The 22,462-nt window shown below is 40.8% G+C and overlaps 1 protein-coding gene across 5 annotated transcripts in view; it reads left to right on the top strand.

Moving 5' to 3' along the window:
* The window catches only part of nrxn3b (neurexin 3b), a 334,694-nt gene that overhangs the window by 106,283 nt on the left and 205,949 nt on the right, over nucleotides 1–22,462 (top strand). The gene's annotated exons all lie outside the window — the stretch shown is intronic.

Here is a 22,462-nt window from a genome sequence, read left to right as displayed (position 1 = left end):
TTGCGTCTTATGGTGATGATTTTAAAATCTTACTGCCTTTGGCAGAGGGTTTATCGGTCTGAGAGTACAAGACCTTTAATGCGGCTCACTCAGCTCTCCTTTTATATTCTAAAAACCATTTCTTCAGTGAGCTTATGGAGCGGTGTTTTGCTGCTTTTAGACAGTATATTGTGCATCTTACAAGGTGCAGTGGTTGACAGTGAAGTAGCTTTGCAGAGTTCAAGTATCTTTTCTGTCTGTTTTTCTAAATATGGTTGAAAAGTGGTGGCGGTGTAGCTGCTGCTTACTAACTATAGATTTTCTAAGGGTGTGGACAGCGCTCTGTTACAACAGAAGTGTGACTTGGCACACTTGGTTCACATTATTTATGGAAGGATTTGCTGAAAGATTTAATAGGAGGGTTTTCAAGCATTTTCTTTCCTGGGAAAGATTCTAGAGGGAAATTGAACTTTTCCCAGTTGGTGAAATGGGCTCTCCTTGTCTGAGTTTTAAGAGCTTGGCCACATAAAGGTTTTATGAGATGGAAAGAATAGGGACACTCCAAGCTGTGGGAGAGTATATTATTGGACTATTGTTCAGATTGCTCTTGACTCTTTCACTATTTTACAAAGATTTTCAGGATTCAGTGGAGAGATTTAAGTACTTTCCCAAGAACTCGAGGCCCGTAAAGAATCGTACGTGTATGACGGATAATGAGCATCTAGAGAGTAGGTGCTTAAAGCCAGCATTAAGTGTGAGTGTAGCATGTGGGACAGTATTGACTGATTAACGCATTCAAAGGGGGGAAATCAAAATGTACCCAATGTAGATGTAGGTCTGTTTTGTAGTCATTGGTTTGGAAAATGCATTCAGGTGGAGACAGAAATTTGTTCCCTTTTTTGTTGCTGATACTGCATGTTTACAAAAAAGAAATCATAAAGTAGCTCAGAGTTAGAAAAGACAGATCAATATTCAAAAATGTACTATCATAAATAATTTTTCTGCAAAAGTAAATTTTGCATTGCAGTAATGTGGAGAATGTTGAAATGTGAAAGAGGTGAAATTCCAGTGGGAGCTGGCTCTTTTCATCGAGTTAACCTTGTGCTAGTCCGACTGCTGCGCCTGGCGTAGTGTGGACGTCCGTCATGTTTTATTTGCACAAAAAAAGGGGAAAAGAAAAAGCCAGATGTGTGAAGCCAGCTGTGCCTGGCTAAAAACCACTCAGTCAGTGAACTTCTGTCACCTTAAACCTTCGGGAAGAAAACTTATCACTCGTCTTTGTCCTGCTCTGCTCCTTCCCGCACATCAGTTTCATAATTGTCATATCTCTGCATTCATGCAGACCGTTTGCCATTGTTTGACAACTCAGCAGGTCTGCCTGAGAACAAAGCTTTACACTGTTCAGCAGTGGATTGTTTTGGGGGGTTAAATAGTGAGGCTTGAGGTGTAATGACATGGTGATGTTCCTGATGCTGTTATGACTGAGTGAATGCATCATCTTTATGTGTTATGCTGCTAGAATTTGAGATAATGTTGGACTGCAACACACACAGCAGCTGAAACAGGTATTTTTCATGGCCACTCCATAATGGTTTGTTTCCTGATCCTGGTGAGAACGATGTCACTTCACCAAATTCCAAAACAGTTGAAATGATGCAGTCTGTTTTGGCTGTGGAGCTTTTTTCCTTGAGGGTATCATTTGGATTTTCATGGCTTGGGTTTGGAGACTAAAGTTTTTTGTTGTTTTTGAAAGATAAGCATTAACTGTTGATGACTGTTTGTCCGTTGAGTGCATCAGGCAGTGCTGTTTGTTGCAGGCAGCTACCACATAATAGGATGTCAGGATATCTTGGCCTTTAGTGCTCCAGTTTTTTAATTAGCAGGCAACTAAGAGTACCACTCCAACTTCACACTTGCCAACAGCAAATATCATGAAAAAACAAACAAACAAGCAAATAACTGTACAGCTGCATATACAATGATCTCCGACATACACACAGTGTTGTATAAGCAGCCCACTCACTGCATTAACCTTAACAAGCTAAAGTTATTGTGATAAGTAATGAAAACATCTCAGGTTATGAACATTTTACGCCATACTGTTAATTTAATGTTTGCATCTGAAACTCACACTGCTCTTGTAAATGCAGAATTCATCACCGGCTTTGAGGTGCACTGATGGTGAGCGTTCAGATTCCCGTTTTTTAATTCTGGTCCATACTGTTTGCTTTCTGCCTTTTTGTTGTCTATAGCCTGTCGATATCCATCCTCCTCAAACACAAAATATCTCAATACCCAACTCTTAGTCATACGCTGCATAAAAACATGGATGGATCTGTTTCTGAAAGGCAGTGCATGAAAAGCCTTAAAGCTGCGTCTTCAGACTCCTGCAATACAGCGTGATGATCATTTAGTAAATTATGGTGAACAGATAATTGAACAGTGTCGTTCTTGGTCATATTCACCCACTTCAGGACTTCACAAACCAGCACGGTTAAAGAGTCCTGTATATCTTTATGTCTTTCCTTTTTCTTTCACTGACCTGCTGCTGGATATTGTACTACACAAAAACAGTTTACTTGCGATTCCTCCAGCCTTCTCTTAAGAACTCAGTCTTTCTTCAGATGTAGAGAAAATTTCAACCCAAAAACTAATTATATCAAATCGGTGTCTTAATGGTAAAAACATGGACAGAGCTGCCTCGACATCCTTCCCACACAGTGTGTTGTCCTTGTGGTCTGGCCTGAACCATGTCAGCCAGAGCTCCTGTTAGTGCAGAGGCACCACAGCTCGATACTGTAGCCCTCTCAGTTTGCGGCTCACTTTCTCATATTGAGTGAGGCTAGCCACCCCGCAGAGGAGTCTCATCTCGGGCTGCTGGTATCAGTGATCTAATTCATTCAGTCGCTAACCAAAGCCCGCGACCACAGGTAAAGGGCCGTAAAGAAGGCTGAGCGATAAATTGAAAGCTTTGATTTGTAGCTGTCAAAGTGAAGACAGATCTCAGTGTTACTCCCTAAAGGTGAATTATTGCATTTAGGTCCTCTGCAGTGCTCACTGTTTGTTTTGAATAGGAACTCCTTTGATTTGAGCTCCTTGTTCTTTTTAGGTTTCGTGGCTTCATACTCGTGTTTGACCTTTAGCTGCAGGCTAAACATGGGAGGTCACAGTCACATTAAAGCCTCTTCATTACATCAGTGGTAAAAAAAATAATCATTTCTCAAGGCGTGGATGTTAGCAGACTGTCTACTACTGCATATTCTCACACTGAAGAAAAGAATACATCTGCCTGTTTAGAAAACAGTAGCCCTTGATTTAAGTGATCCTTTGATTTGAAATGTTGGGCTTGAAACGGCATGAGGTATTTTCTTTTTCTCAAAATGAATGCGCGACACTTTAGACTGAATGGGATTATATTAGTCATGCTGGTAGAGGAATTTATTTTCCTTCTCCTCCATGCTTTTAAGCAGACCCTGGAGCTCCCCGGTGACAATATCAAACAACCACTGAGATGTATTTGCACATGGCGCTCGCTATTGATCTCAAGCACGCTATACAGTACAGCGGAGAAGTGCGCGTGTGTGATGAGACAAAGGGTGAAATGATAAAGATCAGCACTCTCCCAGGGAGTGTAACCAGGCTTATGCATTTACATCACAATGTTTGGCCTTTGCTGGTGACTTTTCCATCTAATGTAAATAAGCTTGTCTTTTGTTTGTTGGAATCAGCCTCAGACTTTTGTTTTGTGATATTTTAGTCAAATAGATTTCAACTCCTGAAGTCAGAGACTTCTCACACCAGCAAAGTCAGAGTTGGGTAAATCAATAAAGTATGTACACAGGTTTCTCAGATAATGACTGTCGTAATGCACCGGTGGTGGGAAGCACAGTCAGTTTACTCCAGCCAGGCAGCTGAACAGATTCATGTGTATTTGGGTATGTGACGATAAGAAGGGCAACGTTTATTCATCGCCTCCGTGTGGTCTCAACAGAAGAAGCCACTTTCTTCCACTTTTTTCCCTCTGGTTCTGTATTAACATCTGAAATGCGACGGATTGTTTTAGATAAGATCCAGTTTTGAATGCAGCTTGTTGACGTGCTAGAAACACTTTGAGATTAGCTTCAGTCCCATTTGCCACAAGTGTTGAAACGTCTTAACTGCAGCTCTCTTGTTAAAAAAATAAGGTGCACCGACTCACAATCAAAGAAAAGTTACTTTAATCACTACTGACCAACAGTACTGCACAGTGATGGTCAGAAACAACCAGCAAAATGGAGTAGTACAGGAGCAAGTTCAAGACACAAGCAAAGCCAAAAACAGAAGGATTAATCAAATTAGAGAGTAGCACACAAGCAGGGGAAACAGGCCATTTATATATTGAAGCCAATGGGAAATAAGAAACAGGGGCGGAACAGGTCACAGGTGAACGTAATCAGGATAATCAGACTGCCTGTCAAAAATGGGAAACGACCTAACAGACACATCGCTAAACACAAAGACAAGACAACTCGCTCTAAACATGAAGAAGGGAGAGAGGAACGCTGAAAGATGAGGGTGCAAAAACAGAAGGAAGAAGCACAGAGGGAACGAAACATGCCAGAAATAACAAACTCGGTGCAGGAACTGAAGCTAAATTAAGACTAAGAATTGGAAAAAAGAATTAGGGGAGTAAACCATCCAGCACTCCATAAAAACTAGAAACTACAGCTCAGCATGTTAGTTGAAAAAACATGAATTAACCTCCTAAGACCCGAACTCTTCCACTGCATGCATTTTTAATTTCTCTTTGATATTTGGGCTGATTGGGTCCCGATGAATGTAAAAACAAAGAATTACCAGATTTTGTTTTTTACCTAATTTTTGTTTCTAAGAACATTTGAGCCACATATGAGGATATTCGGTAGAACAGTAGCAGTATAATGTCCTCGTAAGTAGATATAAGGCCCTTGTAGAGCAAAATTGAGTATTTTGGTCTAAATAACCCAAAATGTGATGTCCACATATGTAGATGCCAGGTCCTAGGGGGTTAAAAACAAATAATGGAAACTGGATCCAAATATAAGAACGAAGCCTTTAAACAGGAAACCCAAACTGCAGTATATAGCTAACAATGCAAAACTCCACAGAACCCCAGGACCGTGACAGATTTTGTTTTACTGATTAACTAATTCTTTGTGGAAGTATTCTGCAGCACCACGGGTGGAAGTGGAAAACCTCCTCCTTATGTACCACTGTTGGTTTTTAGCAGAGGAAAACCCAGGTCCCATGAAAGTAGTTTCAGCCCATTTTTCGCTGATTATATTTTTGGATCTCAAATAATGGAATCATCAGAAATGAAAGTCTCACGATGATTTCATCACAGTTGTATTGAATGGAGCACATCGCTCCGTGTAATTCCTTCTCCTCCACCGGGAGCTAAAAAGCAGGCAATTTTCTTGCTCTGTTTACTAGAACGAAAATGCAACCTGACAGATATTTTAGACTCTTTGAGGAGATCAAAGATCGTACCAGGCGACATTAACAGACAACAGCACTGCTGTCTGCTTGCTGCTTTCTACCTAGTATCAGTGCCGGGTTTAGTATACAGATGATTTCTGCCTTTTATCTGTTTTTTTGTTTCGGTTTTCCTATCATATTTGTTCCCTTTCTTGTTTCTCTCTTGATGTTCTTCCTTCTCTTTTACCTTCCGCATTTCCCATTTTATCACTTCCCTCTCTCTTCACCCCCACATATACTCCCACCTTTTGGCAAATCTGCTTTAACCTCGCCCATGAGACATGACAGCGCCTGTGATCAGAGGCTTGCCGTGGTATGGCACAAACAGATGTAGTGTCAGCATGGTAGCTAGAGTGTGTGTGTGTGTGTGTGTGTGTGTGTGTGTGTGTGTGTGTGTGTGTGAATATGATGAATAAAAAGCTTTAAGTCTCATCATTTACAGTTTCTTGTGACCATATGTTTCTGTGTCTTCACACTGTATATATTTGCATCCATTATTATGATTAACTCCAGTAGGCCTGTGTGAATGCATGTTTGTATATGCCAGCCAAGCAGCGCCAAAGCCGAACAGTATGCAGGTGTAGTAACAGGGCCGTAGCCCTGATAGGCCCCATCATATGGGCTGTGACCAGGAGCTTGCCCCTGCCAGCAACTGTCTTCCTGTGATCTAAATTCAAATGGGGCCGCTTGGCTTGGTGCAGCCTCTATAGACACGCATGGCAAACAGAAAAAAGAGAGTCTTGCTTCGGGCTAGGCAAGCTGACGATCCTGGCCGATCTTAATTTGGCATCAAGGAGCACTGTCCAAACTTTCCTACTGAACTGAGAGAAAGTGTGACTGGTTGTGACAAAATTAGGACAGCGTTCACCGGATGCTCTGGAGGTGTAGCTTCCTCTTATAGGTAGAAGACAGAAACCACTTTTAACCACAGGGCACGTTCCACAGGTCATGAGTTAACCTGTGTCCAAACAATCACTGCCCAGCTGGGGCTGCAGACTGCAGTCACTCTCAGACAGACTGGTGAAGGTCTGCAAATACTGTTATCTAATTTATAAATGCAGACAGATTGCCAACACATTGCAATCAATCTGATTCACTCTGTGCCAAACACATCGCGTCTGTTAAGCATCTCTTTTGAGGCAACTTGAATCAAGTGGTTGTATTCTGGTTACATTCACATATAAAAATCGTTTTGAACTTTGAACTGCAGCAACTACATCACTGTTTGTGGAGGAAATTGGTGAGGTTCAGGCTGGACTCTAAATGTAAGTAGTTAATGTGAATGCTCTGTGTGTGTAGATTAGCAGACAGCTTGATAAACCAAGAGGGGTTTGAAGACTGCGTGTCCTCAAAGACACGGTCCCCGTCTTCAGAGTAATCAGTTCAAACGCAATGAGACCGCTAGTTCATTGCAGATAGTCACAATAATTTTGCTTGTGCCACGGTCTCCAGTCACTCTTTTCCCTAGTGTGACTTGTAGCCTTAAGTTTATTTAAATCTTTAGAAAATCAGCCTCAAAAGACTCTCATGTAATCTTTTAACCAGATCCTACACCGCTGATCCTGCTTTAAATACAGGCATAGTAAAATGGTTCACCCTTAGAATAAGAAGAAATTCTTCTTCTTTTTTTAAACTTTGTTAGACTACTTTTATTCATCTGCGGTGCCAGCTTTAATCATTTGCCAAACCATGAAAAAGTTATTTTTGTAACTTAGCTCTTGCTGCGTGGGAAATGTCTAATTGGGTTGAATCGGGCGTGCAGGTTTAGTTTGGTGTAGTGCTTTAAAACTGATGCTGAGAAATGGTTTTCTTCTCGCCTGCAGTCAGATCCACAGAAAGCAAAGAGGAAAAAGGAAATCATTACCCTCCTGTAATAATAATGTTTCAAGGTGGGCTTTGTCCTCTTTCCCGTCTTTGGGAGACAGCTCGAGGCTTTATTTCTTTTTGATTGTTACATTCCATTACATGAAAAGGTTACCCAAATGTTATTCCCCATAAGGAAAACTCTAGCACAACAGATTATTCAGGTCGTATTTGAGTCTAACTTGTAAGAGGTGACATTAATTCAAGACTACAGGGAGGTATATTTGATGTCATCCTCTGAGTCTGCCGAGCGAAGGAGAATGCCATCTTAGGCTTTGTTTCAGCAAGCTAGTCAGTCATCCAAACAGTCAGTCGGTAAGTGGAGGTTTTGTGTTTGAGTGTGGGTCTGTTTGTGTGGGTGTGGGAGGGGAGCTTTTAGGGAGCCGGGGCGCTGCTGACAGTTGTGTGTTGCAGAGTGCTGTGCAGCTGATAAAGTAGCCCAGTTAATCAGGTAAATAGGCCTGTAATGAAGTGTGTTTGTCTGATGGTGTGCCAGCCAAGCGCCAAGTGATCCCACCGAGACTCTCCGCTTTCTGTCTTTCTGCTGCATTTACACACACACACACACGCGCCGCACACGAATACACAGCGAACGCCAGTTGGAAGCGCACACATACACTCACACAAACACACATCAATCCACTGGAGACAGATTGGATTGTGTCTAATGCATATTGCATTTTCCCTGACAAGATGCCACCGCCCACGTACAGTAAGTGCTTGTGTTTTCCCAACTGTCAGTGCAGAAGAGTAGCGATGGCTCCAGGCCCAAGCTGATGGCTGGAAGTGTGTCCACCGCAGATCAGTCAATACATCACTCAGCACAGCACGAGCTTCCTCTTTCCTAATGTTTTCACCGGAGGCGAAAAACATAATTTGCACGTTGTTTAATTATTTGAATTTAATACTCTTTAACTTGTAGGCACGCTGAAGGAGTTGTCCTCAGTTGGTCCTCATGCTGCCATTTAGGGAAGTTTTTTTTTTTTTGTCATTACATTACTGCCTAAACTTAATGACAGCAATCACACCGGTTCTCAGAAAGACCGAAGCACCAGAACACACAGGCTGTGCAATTACCTGCTCACTTTCCTCGCTGTTCATTCATAGTGGCAGTGAAATAATGGGTTGCCACACGGCTTTTACAGTTTAATCACAGGTTATAATTGCAGAATGTCAACCGGGTGACATTGATGGTTGCCACCTTTCAGTATGAAATTCTGCAACCTGGCAGTGATGTTACGTTCTTTTACCTTTTAGGTTATGCGCAAAGGCTAAAAATGTTCTGTGTTGTGCTCAAGATTTGCACAGATTCAAGTAGATTTACTTTTCTAAACTATTGCCGCTGCTTCCATAACTTTGAGGTCACACAGCGAATAGCCAATCAAAAACATGTATAAAATAAACACTCATTTCCATCTAAGGAAGGAAAAGGGTGGAGGGGAGGCAGCAGAAAAAAAGTTTTCAATCAGCCAATCAGCATACAGCCCTGTTTGGGGGTTACAAAGTATCAAAATGTTGCAGTAAAAGAAAATTAGCAGACAGCTGCAGTTCTCACTGATGCCCACTAATAATAATCAAACTGATGCAGCAATACCCCCCTTTTTTTCTCTTGCAACACTATTGACATCATCAAAGTTAATTTTTAATGTCAACTTTTTGGAATGTCAGAATCAGGATGAGAGACGTTGCGTGTTCGGTAAAAAGAGGCCAGTGAGGGTGATGGTGGCAGATCTTCACGCACATTCATCGTGAATAGTTTACTCTAAATCGACGATTGTTTTCTATTGTGTCTTTCACAGTGTTGTCTGTTTCTAAGATGATACAGAGACGTCACGGGAATATACGGTTCCAAACAGGCCGCGATCTCCTGCTGCATCATCTCTGCACTCAGAAAAAAAATCTTTCCCAAAGCCATTTGTATTCAGATGAGCTCGGTTCTCAGCTATGCTAAATGCCGCTTCCACTGGTGTTAGAGTGGCATAATTTAAATGCTTGTCTAAACGCCTTTTCCACCCACAGAGGGAGGGGAAAAAAATCTATCTGAAAGTCTCTTTAATCCTCGAGCCCTATAATAGACCTTGCATAATTGCCAGACTGCCTTTGTGTGAATAATTTCTTGAGGTCAGGTACCAATTACTGCCACATACGATTTTGATTCCATATGTCAAACCTAGCCTATGCACACTGTGTTTATACAGTACAACAAATCCAAGCAGACAGAAAGAGAAATCACTGCACCATTATGGATATGCTATACAGATATGAGGCCTTGTTCTGCCATATTAATCTGCGTCTTCTGCATATTTTTAAAGCTCTGATCTTTTTTTTGACACCTACCAGCATATTTAAATATGTGTTCCCATCAAAGCCTCGGGACGAAATATAAATTTAAAGCGTACCCTTAATTTAACAGTGTTTTTACCCTACAACATGCAGGTACAGTAGTGCCATGTTTTCAAATTTTCCGTAATTAGAAGTGATTGAGTGCTACTTTTATATTTAAAGTGGCAGCAGAGACGTGTTTAAACTCCAAAACGTTTCAAACTAATGGACGGAGAAACAGCTCGCTGTTTCAAACAGAAGTTAACAGCATGTCTGTAACTTTTTATCATAGATGGAAAAAAAACTTCTTATTTTGTATTAATTGAAGGGAAGTACTAGTAAATATTTGAAGTGCCTCCTGAGCGTTTTACAAAAGTGTTTTTACATGCCTGCCATTATAAATGCATTCAGTGCTTTTTAAAGGTTTCTCTATTATTTGTTTTTTTTTTACCTTTTATCAGTAAAACACATTGAGTTTTGTATGGTTTCTCCTGAAAACCGTCCTCTAAATTTTTCTTTTTTTACTCGACATTTCTTTCTTCTCCAATTTTTCAACTTGCTGCCATGAACCTAAAGTAAAATGGCCGACATCAAAATAGATATGACATGTGTGGATTTTGACCTGAAGAGTCTGTAAATCTTCAGTCGGATAAAGCACTGGGGAGGGCGGTGCCTTTACTGTTGCAGAACGGGGGGAAATTAGTGAATCTCCAAGGTCACGTTTCTGAATGGCAGCGTGCGTCGATGCTCGCAATAGAAAGCTTCGGCCCAATGCTGGACGATTTGGTTTGAATAAAAGAACATCTCTTCAAGGTCGATAACTGTGCAGCTGTCTGAGTACGCACTAAACAGTGACTCACCTTTTCAGCAGTTTTTTTAGTTTAGCTGTCGGCATTTGGAGGAAACCATTATCGCATAGTGAGATAGAATGAGATGTACAACTAGGAGCCTTCGAGATACCTTTCCAGTGTAAGAAAGTAGATATCCACCCAAACACAGAAGGATAAGGAAGTCTTTAGAAGTAAGAGGAGGGATTCATGATTAAGGGTTCTGCAATGCCCTCAGTTATGTCACTTGAAGTGAAAATAATTTAAGTTCTCTTCTATCTTTTGAAAGAAGAGATGTTAAAAAAAGGTCCAATCCCATTCTCTTCTGTTCTACTGGTACCTCCTGTTAGGTATTTTAGTACCATGGGAGCATTTACTGGATATTGTTTTATAGTGACATTATACAGGAAAACTCTGTCATTCAATAAGGCCCCTTTGTTTTAGTTATTTTTCTCTTTGACCCAAGAATTGATGTGTGAGAATCACAGGCTGGTACAAGGTTGAAATACCACAGAGATCACTCCCTCAGCTACATTAGTTTCTTAATCTTTTAGGAGACGCCTGTTGAAGGCCAAATGGTTTGTTTCAGATTTCACTAATGTAAGAACTCTTTGTTTTGTGCCTTGAAAATATGTCGCTGAGATAATCACAATTGTAGCTGAACTGATACACTACACAAAGGATGCTTCTTCACCCATGGGCAGGAAGACGCTGCCTTATCTTGGTCTGTACTGGTTTAAACTGATAAATCTGCTGTCTCATAAGATAAGATAAGATAAGATAAGATAAGATAAGATAACCTTTATTAGTCCCACACGTGGGAAATTTGTTTTGTCACAGCAGGAAGTGGACAGTGCAAAAGTTATGAGGCAAAAATTAGAATACAATAAGAATAAATACAGTACACAGCTGTACAGAATAGAATAAAATAAAATACTATATACAGTAGAATAAAATAAAATAAATATACAATAAGATAAAAAATAGAATACAAATACAAATGCTATATACAACTGAGTAAAAATACAACGATGACAGAAAGGATTATTGCACTTAGTATTATTGCATATGTATGGATGTGTGTGCTTGATCAGTTAAAGTCTTTGTTGTGGAGTCTGACAGCAGTGGGGAGGAAAGACCTGCGAAATCTCTCCGTCCCACACCGTGGGTGCCGCAGTCTCCCACTGAAGGAGCTGCTCAGTGCTGTCACAGTCTGCTGCATGGGGTGGGAGATGTTGTCCATCAGGGATGACAGCTTAGCCGCCGTTCTCCTGTCACTCACCACCTCCACTGGGTCCAGAGGGCATCCTAGAACAGAGCCGGCCCTTCGGATCACCCTGTTCAGTCTCTTCCTGTCCCCAGCAGAGATGCTGCCGCCCCAGCAGACCACGCCATAAAAGATAGCAGAAGCCACCACAGAGTCATAGAATTTCTTCAGGAGTGGGCCCTCCACTCCAAACGACCTGAGTCTCCGCAGCAGGTACAGCCTGCTCTGCCCTTTCCTGTAGAGGGCGTCTGAGTTATGAGTCCAGTCCAGTCTATTGTTCAGATGAACACCAAGGTACCTGTAGCTGTCCACAGCCTCAATGTCCATACCTTGGATGTTCAGTGGTTGCAGTGGAGAATGCTTGTGCCTGCGGAAGTCTACCACCAGTTCCTTGGTTTTACTGGCGTTGATCTGGAGGTAGTTCAGCTGGCACCAGTCCACAAAGTCTTGGGTCAGACCTCTGTACTCCTTGTCGTCCCCATCAGTGATGAGGCCGACTATTGCAGAGTCATCAGAGAACTTCTGCAGGAAGCACTGGGTGGAATTGGGTGAATTCACTGGGTGAATTTTACCCTCTATATAAACTGTTATACTTGTGAATAAAGTTGAGTCAATTTGGGAAGACAATCTGAAGCAGTCTCTGTTTTCTTGTTCTCCCAAGCTGCTCCCGAGCTCGTACTAACACGCTGAATGGCATGCTTGAATATTACTTGAGAATATATTTGACTGTGTTACAGACTAAGGGACATTCTCTGCTGATAGACGTCCACGCCTCGAAGGAAGTCTAAAATACCTAACACCTCCTGTCATCTTGTTTGTTCTCGTGCCTTTCCCTGCTGCCCCTACTTCTCATCATAAATGGGTGATGAGCACCTTTGCTAGGACATTTATCTCAGCAGAGAGAGAGAAAATGACACTTGAAGGTCTGCCCTGACTAACTGGCCAGCTCATAGAAGAAGGGTAAAAAAAGGAGGATGGCAGTAAATACATAAACAGATAAAAACGAGAAGAGGATGAGGCTAAAAATACAAAACAGGCGGAATATGTTGGAAACACTGGCAAATTAAGAATGGTGGTAGACTAGTGCCGTGCAAATCTGCAAATTGCGGTAGACGTCCGACACAAAGTATATACAGAGCCGGTATTGCTGATACATACCGATGGATTTAACCTATAAAGGCAGCTTTTTTAGCAGAGAGCACTGTGTCGTCATTTTTCAGATGAGTCATCATTAGTTTGCTAGTTCCGAACACATTTTAACGACCACTAAATCACTGTGATTGTTACTTTCCACAATAATTAGTGAACAAGAGCCGCATAAGTTGAGGCTTGAGTGTGAAATTCATGGCTTTCAGGGTTTTTATCGTTAACTTGGTTTCCTTGGGTCTTTTCCCGTGTGTTATGAATAAATCTTCTTTTTTTTGATACCAGTGCCGATTTTATTCTGTTGTATTTATCCGCGACACCTTAAAGGCCGGTGCGTGAAAATATTGTCAGACATAAACCGGTCTGTGGCACAACTTGGGGACCGCTGCTGTCGGCTACTCAAATAGCTCCTCAAATAAATGTGATAGTCAACACAGAAGGCTCAAACACTTTTTAGTGGCGCATGTTTGAGATCTGTTTTCTCATTTCCAAATAAAGTATTTAACACAACTCAGCGTATTTAACACATAGATAGAAATGCAATATCGATCTCATTGCTTTAGTATCGATACCGTCGATATTGGGGCCCGCCCACCCCTGTCTCGTACCTATGATGTGGGAATTACTGTTTCTGTGCAGATGATTAAATTTTTTAATGATAGGACATGCTTTTTTCATTTCAAATAGATGACTAGACTTAAAAGACCCAGTCGGAGTGTTTCCTTATTTATTTTTTAATTTTAGTATTTTTTGCCTGAAAGGGCATCATCTGATGTTTTGTTTCACATAAAGCAGTAAAGGCTCGCTGGTCGTGGATGTGGTAATTGATTCGCATCATTTAGCACACAATGTCTCTGTGGCGCACTGCAGGTGGTACATTTGGAGCAACATTAGCAGCTGCACCTGCAGTTCACTTTGGAGCAGCAATAACGCTATATGTCTCTGTCTATTATTTACCAGCCAGACAATGCTACCTCATATTTTATTTATTCATCATGTCTGTATGCTGTGAGATAAATCACCTGTCTCCTTCTCTTGACACAGGAGATATATATGTGTGTATATATATATATATATAATTTATTTTTATTTATTTATTTTTTTTCCTCTGGCATGTAACTAACAAGGAGATGGCAGGACTGATATCCTCGAATATATGTACGTATATATACTTAGGTGTCAATATACCAAGATGTCAGCAGTCGCCAAAACACCAGAAAGTGTTTGACTAAGTTTAGAATAGACGTGTCGAGGTGACACACAGCTTGAAATTTTTAGTGCATGCTGAGCTTTTGAAAACGCAGAGGCACGTCAACACGCACAGATCTGATCCTTCCTGTGTGTTGCGTCTTTTAAAAAAAATCACTGGCTTTGACAGGATTTCTCAAAAGCCAAAGTCAAAGTGAAGCACTTAAAGCTCCTTTGTTTGGTAAATAAAAAAGAGAGAGATGACCTGACGGGTATGTGAGTGAATGTGCTGTCCTGAATTACACGACTGCAATTTGCCTCTTTTCATTTAGCTTTCTCGTCTAGCTTATGGAATGTTAGCTGCGCGTATACATATCTAAGCCTAACTGTTTGGCAGCCTAGGGAAGCATGCTAAATTAATCCTTTTTTTCATTTGAAGCTGAAACATTTTGTGCTGGGTGCAGAAAAACCCTGGTCTCATTCACTCTCCCCATCTGAGATTTGTTCCATTTGTCTTTTAACACTTATCTTATTTGCTCTTGTTGAATAATTGTTAATTGAGCAGAATAATGGGTTTGGTATCTTCTGCACTATCAAGCAAGTCTTGTTTTGTTTTTTGGTTTTTTACCCAAATTTAGTGGTTCAAACTGCATCAGGTGAGGTATTTTTTTCCCATCGAAAGAAAAAGGCTCCACCCTAAATCATGAGCCTTTTATTTTCTCCTTTTCCGTCTGCGGAAAAGTCGATAGAAGAGATCGACGCCCATGTAGATTGAATTTTAATTCTTGTGGTTGCCAGCTGTTGTAGTTTCCCTGAACACATGCGGAAGAAATGGAATAAAACGTCTTCTCCTTTCTTCTCCCGCTGAGGAGATTTGAGTTGCCTGCCATTAAAGATTGTGCTTCCTGCCTCCGGTGCCAGAGGACAGGCTCGTGGCGAGCTGACAGTCGGCCTCCTGTGCTGGAACACTACGCCAGCGGTGCCAGACTCATCAGCTGATCTGCACAAAATCTTACAGTGCAAGAAAATGGATAGGAATTAGAAAAAGGCTGACGTAGTCGTAGATAGAGGGAGAGGGAAGTACAAACTGTTGACTGAATCACTGAAAATGCCAGAGAGGCAGTGGTAGAGAGCCAGAGATTTGTTTGACAATGTTTACCCGGGAGAAGAACAGATCCTCGTGCACTTTAAAACGATCTGTTCGTTTCAGTTTTTCACTGCTTGGAACTTTATGCCGTTGCTCCCTAATCCCCATTTGTAATTAAATGTGTGCTTAGGAAGTGTGCTGGGTTATGTAAACTCAGGCTCTCATTGTGGCACTATGCAGAGCGGGAACGATGGGAGCGCGTCGCATCCATCTTCACCGTACTTTCTGCATCGTGTGACTCGTTTCATTTGCCTTTGCCTCTATATATATTAATTTTTTTCTTTCACTTCAAGACACAGTCACGGGCAACTTCCCCTCTTCCCTTCGTGTGGTTTTCCTGTCCACTCCCCACATATACAGAGATAGAACAAGAGCTAGAGCGAGAGAGGGAGGACACACAGAGGAAATCAAGCCTTCAGTGTTCGGCCATCTGAGAAATTGACAAGTCTCCAAACCTCTCGGCAGCAGGGAGGATGGTTTCCAGAGGGACTTTTTTCTGGATGAAGTAAAAATAAAAAAGGGGGGAAAATAAGATTGTACACTGTACTCCTTTGCTGGAGATAATACTTTATCCTCTTAAAGTCTTCGTAGTATTTGAGAATACATAATTTAGCATTTTCTAACAGTACTTTCGTGCAGCACGATATTCAAGGACCGATTCTCACGTTTAATGATTCTGTTATTCGAACAGAGACTCGATTTGTTTCCTCATGCTGCTGTACTTTCATCTCAGTTTGCTGTTTCTTTTTGCCTTTTTTTTGTTTCGGTAATCTCTTCTCTTTGTTTATGTTCCCAGCCTGCTCATCCCCTAACAAATCAAATGAGAAGCTGGTGTCAGCAGCAGCTGGCTGCCTTTGACTTTGCTGCCCCCCAATGGCCTGATCCTGGTCTAGTTCACTGCTTTTGTGTACATGCAGGTGTGCTCACGACACATTTGCTGCTCAGACTCGAGGACTTTCTTTGTAGCGATGAGGGAAAGAATAGTGCAACGTGTTTTGAATGTTTGTGATGCGACGTTTTTCACAACCAAGAGTGCAGTGGTGGAGAATCACACAAGTGCATGGGGGGATTTCTTCCTCCAGAGTCCAATAAAGGGAGCTGCTGTACATTTAATTTGCAAACTCAGTGGTTTGAACACAAAGCAGGAGGTACAGCTCCAGAGTACCAGATGTGAGATTTGTTAGATTTACAGCAGTACAAGGTTTTTTCATTTGTTGAACATGTTGCTGGAGTTGCTGGAAATAAATCAGATAAAATTCTCTCGGCACTAGAGCATGAGCCAGACTTTCAAGGAAGCACAGTGAAAAACCACACTGTTCCCCACACGCCATCTAATTTACATATATCTAAGAATTTTACTAGTTGGGCTCTGACTAATAATTCATTTTCTTGATTAATTAATCAGCCATTTATATTGGCTTGTAAAATGCTCCTTTTAATTTCCAAAGCACGACAGCTGTGCAAGGCTCCAAGATGTTAACTTGACAATATGAAAATCTGTGAAAAGCAGGAAATAATCTCAGTAGCACGTCAGCAGAGAAGAATAAAGTGGTAAAGGGACTGCTTCTTAAAGAGTACTCTTTTCAGTGATTTCTAACATTCACACTCTGTATCAGAGATTAACTTCAGCTTAGCATCTTGCCCAACGATATTTGGTATGCAGACGGGAGCGGCCAGGGATCAAACCACCAACCTTTGTTTGTAGATGACCCGCTCGACCTCCTGAGCTACAGCCACTAAAAAACCCAGTGAGGCTCGATTTCCCGACCCCGGGTTTACAGGACCAGTTCTCTCCCTTTATCAGCATTCAGAGAATATTGGTCAATTACGTATCAATTGGCCAATATTAGGTATTTGCCACTACCTGATATTGACTGGCCGATTATGATGATTTATAACCACTGATTAATGACAATTTAAACATGTAAAAAGTAGAAAGGAAACAGGAAAAACACCCTAAGACAGGGGTCCCCAATCCCAGTCCACGAGGGCCAGTGTCCCTGCAGGTTTTAGATGTGTCCGTGATCCATCACAGCTGATTTAAATGGATAAATTACCTTCTCAACATGTCTTGAAGTTCTTCAGAGGCCTGGTAAAGAACTGTGTTGACCCAGGGTGAGATCTAAAACCTGCAGGGACACTGGCCCTCGCGGACTGGGATTGGGGACCCCTGCCCTAAGATCATGTTATGAGGGTTGATGTCATGCAGTTTGTCCACCAGAGGGCACTGGTGGACACTGGCTATTCTCTGTCAGAATTTATAAACACCAAAAAATGAAAATTAAAGTAAAGAAGAAACGGGAGAAACATGGTTCCAATGTGTTGTTTGTTGATGTTGCATAATTCGTCCACCAGGGGGAAGGCTGCAGGTTTTGTTTTGTAAACGCATGAACAGAACAACCAGCTGATCCAAGCGCAGTCAAACCAAGGCAAAGCAAAAACAAGTAATCCACAACTTATAGTAATGACTCATAAATAGCTACACTTAATAAATGTTGGGGAAATCTGTTTGCTCCTGTTTGTGTCATGCCCGAAAGAAGAAAAATATAGTGGATCTATCCGATTTTTCAATCACCAAAAACTGGTATCGGTCTTCAAAATCCTTTATCAGTCAGGCTCGGGTTGCTTCAAAGTGGCCCTCCATGTATTAGCTTCACACACTCATTCGCTCCACCACACTCCCTTTGGGTTAATCTTAGGAACTCGTAAAATTGATCTTTTTCTTTATCCCACACACCCAAACACACCAGCGCTAAGCACATTTACTGATGTGTCTTTGTCCTCTCTTGCCAGATGCAGTGACAGAACGCACAGTTGAGTTGGGGAAACTCAACAAGGGCAAAACAATAAATCAGACTTACTTTATCAAGAAATTCTCCTTGCAGAGGATCACAGGGGCTACTAGGATCTGCAGAAAACACAATTCTGTGGCTTTTTTAAGTTTCTAGTGAGATTATAGTTGTGAGGAATGGCCATTCAGCCTGTTCTGATAAATACGTTTTGTTCTATTGCACTTTTCAATTCATTACCTGTGTCCATGTCTGTCCCCAAATTATCATTATTTGTGTTGATATGTGGCGTGTTCCTTCAGACTGACCTCCTTGGTGGCGTATGGGCTGCACTGACAGCAGTCTGTGGATGGGTTAATGTAAAGTTTCATGTAAGGTATTCAGACTTTGCAAACTTTGTTTATGTGCGTATACTGTATGAGACCCAGCGTGTGCCCATGTGTGTCGCTATACCAACTAAGCAGGAGTTTTACTCCCATAAATCACTGTGTACTGTCATTAATCATAACTTCAACATCCTTTAGGTCAAATGTAGCCGCTTGGCTTTGAATAATCCATCTTACAGTGGCATAAGCTACCACAGAGACTGTTGCAACTGAGTGCTGTTCCACGACTTATATCACCGGTGGATTTAAGCCAACAACACCGCAGGAATGATTTAGCCTCTTTTCTGTCCTAAAATACAGCATGGAATAAATAGTACAATATGATGTCCTTTATAAAATTATACTTGAAATTAAATGTGTAGCAGCTTGTTTCAGATACCAGTGTTATCTGTCACATGTTGATAAAGCTCCACGGATTTACCTCATCCCCATGTAAAGCCTATTCAATATGTCTGATGCACAAAAGCGCTTACTGTTTCATATTGGCGCTACATTAACCCCTGTGATTTTTTTTTTGTTGATATTCTGATAGATTCATCTTGGCCTGCTTAGGTTGAGCATGACAGGATATTTAATAATCCCTGCACTGACCTCATCCTGAGTTTTGCTGCCTGAGGGGTGGAGGGGTGTCATTCTTCAGAGTGTTTGCTGTGGACGTCTTCTCAAATCTGGGTTGAGATTCAGCATTGTTGTGCACGTTTTTAGGGTTTTTCTGCAAAAAAACCAAATCAAAAATGGAAAAGAAATGATAAAAAAAGCCTCTGTTGTGAACCACAGACTGCAGTTATTTGTTAAGTCCTCCATTATTTGACTTGTTTTTTTCATTGTTCCACCATCAATATTTTAACAGTGGATCAAACGGGTGTTTGTAATTCGAGACGGGTCTCTTTCAGGGAAAAATAAAAGAATTCTCTCTGGACCCGGGAGCATTTTGATTTCATTTAAAGCAAATCAGTCTTCAACTGTGAAATACTAATAAAAAAAGTGAACAGGTAATTAAAAACAGGAACAACCACAAAATGATCAAAGATTAAAATAAATTTGATCATAAAAAGGAAAACTTGTAACATGTGGGTCTTTTTTCCTTTTAATTTTAGAGCACTGAAATTACAACATTTATGAATAAACAGTGCTGGCTTTTACATCAGCCTTGGGCTTCATGATTGATGTTTACATTTATTTTTAAACCTGATTCTGGGAGCACAATCACTTTCTAGTCCTACAGTTACCAACTAGTTAGTAATAAATGTCCAATTTCTAACCAAGAAATAGTCTTTTTCTCAATTAGGAAGTGGTGAAGATCAAAAAATAAATAAAAAAATAAAACTGAATGCTAATGTCAAAAGAGTATTCGGTTAGCATTAGCCACAAATTTGGCTAATACTATTAAAAGCTTTGACTAGCAAACCAATTACATAAATCTGGCTAACAGCAAACCAAACTTTGATAATAGTACAGAAATTATTAAAGAAAAAACTCTTACAATTTTTTCCATTTAAACAAAGGCATTTTTTCCCCTTTATCCGCTACATCGCAACGTTATAACATCACACCAATGATTGGTCAGCTGTAATATTGATCTGGGACCAACATTGTTATGATAATGGAGGAACAACGCCAACACGGGTATATCTGATACAGCGTCTATATGACAGGTACTGCCCCCTGGTGGCCATTAAAAAGAGTGTAGGTTTAAATTCCTCTGTTTTGGCTTTAATGTTCAGGTCTTGAAGCTTCAAGTCTTCTAAGCTGAACTAAAGTGTAACATGTGAATTATTTTTCTTTCATAACGGTATTCCTTTATTTAGTAGAAGGCGGAGTTTTCTTATAAAGTAACACAGTGAAACACAATGCATCTAAATTTTGACATTAAAACAAACACTAATTGTAACTATTGTAAGTAATCAGTGACATTTAGATCAGCACACTTATAAAATCCCTCAGTGATATTTCCAAGGTCATTTGGTCTTTAAGGGAAGCCAAGTATCATGTAGTAAAACATTCAAACAGGAACGACAGGATTGAAGTCACTTTGTTGGATACACTTTGTGACTTAATGTAAGGACACACTAAGAGCTTCATACTTGATCAGCCTAATGAATGCACAGTATTTCAATTATTTAAAGTGCTTTGTTCTTTTCTTTTGCAGAGATTATTCAGCTAGAGCATCCTTTAAAAGTCTAGTCTTGTCTGTTGGGATATTTTTGATGGTTCTGGTTATAGCGGCACTTTATGTGCGTGTGCAAATAGTGAATCACATGGCGAGGATTGCTGTGGATAATGTCCGAAGCCAAGATTCTCTACTTTCAAGTGCAGGCATTTTATGCATACATAGAGTACACAAACACTCGGCTGTGGATGTGCGCAAAACACATTGAGACACACTTAGTGCCCGTAAGATTCTTTATCAGTGTCCTTATCCTTGCTGTCAGGATGACGATATGATTTTTGAACTTTAAAGACTCTTGACAGCACGCTCTACATTGTGTGCCCGTGCACGCACGTGTGTATAAAGCAAGAGAAGGCAAGTTTATTTATATAGCACAATTCAACAACAAGGTGATTCAAAGTGCTTTACAGAGACATTAAAGAACAAAAACAAATAAAAAGCATGATTTAAAATTGATTAAAAAAACAGTAGATAAAAATCAGTAGTTAAAATGTAAGTTTTGAAATTTAAGCTTAAAAGTGTGGATTTGGTGTTTTATTCAAATGCAGCTGAGAACAGGTGAGTCTTCAACCTGGATTTAAATAAACTGAGTGTTTCAGCTGATCTGAGGCTTTCTGGGAGTTTGTTCCAGATATAAGGAGCATAAAAGCTGAATGCAGCTTCTCCGTGTCTGGTTCTGACTCTGGGAACTGATAAAAGACCGGATCCAGATGACCTGAGGGATCTGGAAGGTTCATACTGGGTCAGGAGGTCACTGATGTATTTTGGTCCTAAACCATTCAGAGGTTTATAGACCAGCATCAGAACTTTAAAGTCTATCCTCTGACGGACAGGCAGCCAGTGTAAAGACCTCAGAGCTGGACTGATGTGGTCCACTTTTTTGGTCTTAGTGAGGACTCGAGCAGCAGAGTTCTGAATGAGCTGTAGTTGTCTGACTGATTTTTTAGGTAGACCTGTAAAGATGCTGTTACAGTAATCAAGCCTACTAAAGATGAATGCATGGACTAGTTTTTCCAGGTCCTGTTGAGACATCAGATCTTTTATCCTTGAAATATTCTTGAGGTGATAGTAAGCTGACTTTGTTATTGTCTTAATGTGTTTTTCTAAGTTTAGGTCTGCATCCATCACTACACCCAAATTTCTCGCCTGGTTTGTGGTTTTTAGATGTATAGATTGAAGTTCTCTGGTGACCTGTAATCGTTTTTCTTTGGCACCAAAGACTATTACTTCAGTTTTGTTTTTGTTTAGCTGGAGAAAATTGTGGCACAACCAGTCATTTTGTTGTTCTTTATAATCAGTGCCAGTGGGAGCATGTAAATGTTAAACAGAGGTGGTCCCAAGATGGAACCTTGGGGAACTCCACATGTGATACTTGTCTGCTCAGATGTGAAGTTACCTATTGATACAAAGTATTTCCTGTTTTCTAAGTATGTTTTGAACCAGTTTAATGCAGTTCCTGAGAGACCTGCCCAGTTCTCCAGTCGTTTGAGTAATATGTTGTGGTCAACTGTATCAAATGCTGCACTGAGATCCAGTAAAACTAAGACTGACATTTTTCCACTGTATATATTCAGACATATGTCATTAAACACTTTGGTCAGAGCGGTTTCAGTGCTGTGATTCTGTCTAAAACCTGACTGGAAGGCATCGTAGCAGTTATTCTGTTTTAAGAAGTAACTGAGCTGTTGAGAAACTGCTTTTTCAATGATCTTACTTAAAAATGGGAGATTTGAGATCGGCCTGTAGTTGTTCATTTGTGTCTTGTCAAGATTGTCCTCTTTCAGTATAGGTTTGATTACAGCAGTGTAGGAGAAGAGTTGACAGGCATTCACATGAAACACCACAATGACAGTCAAGGCCCTTGTTGGATTGTTTATCAAGC

The sequence above is a fragment of the Rhamphochromis longiceps genome, linkage group LG15 (assembly GCF_057381845.1).
Source record: "Rhamphochromis longiceps isolate RC_006_pf linkage group LG15, R_longiceps_female_GT1.1, whole genome shotgun sequence".
NCBI lineage: Eukaryota > Metazoa > Chordata > Actinopteri > Cichliformes > Cichlidae > Rhamphochromis > Rhamphochromis longiceps.
The sequence above is the reverse complement of the archived record's forward strand: the minus strand, read 5'-3'. Positions and strand labels throughout refer to the sequence as shown.